Source organism: Sebastes fasciatus, chromosome 1 (assembly GCF_043250625.1).
Source record: "Sebastes fasciatus isolate fSebFas1 chromosome 1, fSebFas1.pri, whole genome shotgun sequence".
In the NCBI taxonomy this organism is placed as follows: Eukaryota; Metazoa; Chordata; class Actinopteri; order Perciformes; family Sebastidae; genus Sebastes; species Sebastes fasciatus.
The window spans coordinates 24,534,590-24,538,059 of record NC_133795.1 but is presented as its reverse complement, the minus strand read 5'-3'; the positions used below and the strand labels follow the sequence as shown (position 1 = coordinate 24,538,059).

At 40.1% G+C, this 3,470-nt stretch overlaps 1 long non-coding RNA gene across 1 annotated transcript; it reads left to right on the top strand.

Moving 5' to 3' along the window:
- The first annotated feature begins 306 nt into the window (after positions 1-306).
- On the top strand, positions 307-3,130 carry LOC141777438 (uncharacterized). Its single transcript, XR_012595898.1, has 3 exons — positions 307-430; positions 570-729; positions 2,725-3,130. It is a non-coding gene; the product is annotated as an uncharacterized LOC141777438 (long non-coding RNA).
- Positions 3,131-3,470: the final 340 nt, after the last annotated feature.

Here is a 3,470-nt window from a genome sequence, read left to right as displayed (position 1 = left end):
GAGGTCAAGAGACCCCTTTGAAAATGGCCATGACCGTTTTTCTTTGCCAAAATGTTGCCTAACTTTGAAGCATTATTTACCCTCCTTCACAACAAGCTAGTATGACATGGTTGGAACCAATGGATTCCTTAGGTTGTGTAGTTTCATACCGCATCGGTATCTTCACTCTAGCCTTAAAGCTGAGCCTCCCAAATATTGATAGCATTAATGATTTAAAGAAATAAGTACCATTAAAAACGAATGTGCGTTAGCACATTATTGTTGCGTTAACTTTGACAGCACTAGTTTTTTCCCCCTGTCCAATCAGGGTAGGCTTTCTGTGGGGTCTGTTACTGGGTATCGGAGCTATATAGCTTCACCGACCGTATACCATGATCTGAGCAGAGAGCAGCAGGCTTGGAGGCAAATTAGTGCGGTACTTGAGGTTTGGGTAAGTTGTTTTCATTCATTTAAACTGTACTATTAACTATTAGGTATCACATGGTTCATGGTTCTTAGCTCTCATTATGTGGTTGCCTCACCACAATATAAAAAGAAGCAGCTAGCTGATCTTTTTTTTTTAATTCTAGGCTTCAACAAAAAAGGGCAGTCAGGTGCACCTCGCGTTTTCAACCTGCAAAAAGCACTCTGTCTGTCTGATCTGGGCCTAACTGATGATCTCAGCCCCCCTGCCTTAAAAAGTGTGACAATGCAGATGGGGAGCGGATACTCAGAAGCAGAGAACACCAGGTAAGTTTAAAAAAAGGCAAAGTCTTTACTCAAAGCAGGTAGGTCATACACGGAAGATCAGTTTAACAGGCAAACAGTATCAGACAATGGGCAGGTGGAGATCCACAAACCGGGAGGCGAAGCAAGAGGTCAATATACCAAAATGACTAAACACTAGGAGTTGCGGGAAAGCGATAAACACACGAGGATGAACAACGATAATCTGTCAGGGGAACAGTGAAAGCAAGGGAGTATATAAAGGGGGAGGGCTAATGGCAAAATCAGGGGCAGGTGAGTATAATCAGAGGGGGTGGGGAAGACACAGGGCGGCACAAACTGAAATTACAGGAGAGGTTAGTGTTTCAAAATAAAACCAGACAACAAAATGAACCAACAACCGAATGCTACAAAAAGCACATCTCTGGCATTCATGTTTAACAATTGTTTATGTTATCTTTTTCCCCCAGTTGTCTTCCAGCTGGTTTATCTCCATGTAAAGTGCATTTCTTGTGGGTGCCATTAAAAGTATTAGCATCAGGACTGTTTTGCACCACTACAGTGTTCATTCTTGGTGGGAAATTGTCATCAAGCTTTTTTAAAATGTCTTATGTCAAAAGTATTTGGAGGACATTAGTGCTGTTTTTACATCCACGTTGCTAATTACCTGAAGCAATCCAGTCAGTCCTGAAATAGACAGTAATAAAATGCTAAAAGTTAAAACATAAATGCTATATAATGTATAGGACACCAGCTTGGCCATTATCAGACCACCTGGTGTCAACGTCTTGAAGTTACAACACCTGTCCAAATAATTCCACCACCAGTTATTCAACAGTAAAATAGATAAATAGATAGATAAAAAACGTCGTGAAAAAAATGTGACATTCATATCTATGTACACAAATCAATACATTACATTGTGTGACTATTTTGCAAACTGCTGTACGTCTGGGGTGCAATAGATGTAGTGTGTACAGAATAGACCAATGTAAAATCATAGTACGGACAATCAGGATGACAAATCAATTTTCTAAATGCTATTGTTTTATTTCTTTCTCATGTTCTGTTTTGCCTTTGGCGCCATTGTGCACATTTCATGAAATGTCTGAAAGGGTTATGACATTTTGCAAATGAGCATCTTGCAACTGATTTAAACTTGTAATACTTGCAAGCATTTTCATCATCATCCAGATGGAGGTTCAGTGTGTAACCTAGATGGCTGATGGGCTGTGTGACTTCCTGTCTTGATAAAATGTGACAGATGATGCAATTAATTTATGAAACAAGACAATGCAAATATTTTAACAGGGTAGCTCATAATTTGATGTGGTTATTGCATGCCTCCTCTGTCTTTTTCCATTAGATGCTATATTATTTAAATATGTTACGTATTGAATTGTTTGATCATGCAGGCCTATGTGTGTACATGATGTTTTTAAATTTGTAGAGAATTGTAATTATAAATGATTTGTGTGGGAGAGGATCGCATTGCCTTAACCAAGCAAACCATATTAACAGCTACATTTGAGAACCGTATTACTCTTGCAAGCCCACAGAAAAATACAATACATCACCACATAAATCATTGTAGCAGTGTATTAAAAACTGAAAATACCTATTTTTTTTGAGAAATATAAAAAATGTTGCAATGAATAATTTTTGAAAGATGTTTGAAACAATCAACATGGCTCACTGAAGAGATTATGAACTGACATTTGAGGAAATATCCAGTTAAAGCGTTCCACGATAACCTTCAGATTATAATAGAATTTCATGATAATGTTTTGGGCAGTTTTCTCAAAATTCTAAATCGGAGATAAAAAGAGAGACACAGATTTAAAAGTGTGGATCCTCCAGTTATCTGTAGCCCAAAATATATTTTCTATTTCTATCATTTTTTAGGTGTTTTGTAATGATTTTATTGGCTTAATACAAGCAAAGCACAGGCCGTAGTTAAGGACCGATTCCATCTATCCATCCATCCATCCATTGTCTGTAACCACTTATCCTTTACAGGGTCGCAGGGGGCTGGAGCTGACATTGGGCAAGAGGCGAGGTACACCCTGGACAGGTCGCTAGTCAATCACAGGGCTGACACAGAGACAGACAGAGCCAGTGGCGGCTGGTGACTCCAAAAATTGGGGAGGACAGGAGGAAAACCAAACCACGGTGTCATGTCATTTTATTTAGTTATTTGTCTTATTTTGCACTTGTATACCTCCATTTTTTTTGTATGGGCTCAGGGCTGCTTGATATATGTGCTCTTGTGTTCCTAATGTTTGTATGTCATATGAGGGGGGGCTTACATGGGATTTAGATTTTAACATTTTTATTCTGTAAATCTTTTTAATCTTGAAAGCATTTTGGGCCCTAAGTTTGACAAGTGCTATAAAATTATTATTCATATTATTACTAAACTAGTTGCCTAGGCTACTTATCTCTACTTTCTGATGTAAAATTAAACATGTATTAAACAATGGCTTATGAGATTTCTTAAAACCAATCACTGCAGCCTCAGGATGGGAATTAACCTTGAGTGTAATGTGTCACTAGAAGCCTGTCTGTAACAGCTGCCCGTACAGCAGTCCGTTACCCACACCGGGATCGTGTCCCGGGTAAGCAGAGTGCAGCAGCATGTCGGAGCCCAGAGCAGAGCTCTCTCCATCCACACCCCAGCTGGGTCCGACTCCTGCCCCTGCCGCTGCCCCTGCCCCTGCCGCTGCCCCTGCCGCGTGCCCCAGGCAGCCTCGGCCCCAGCCCGA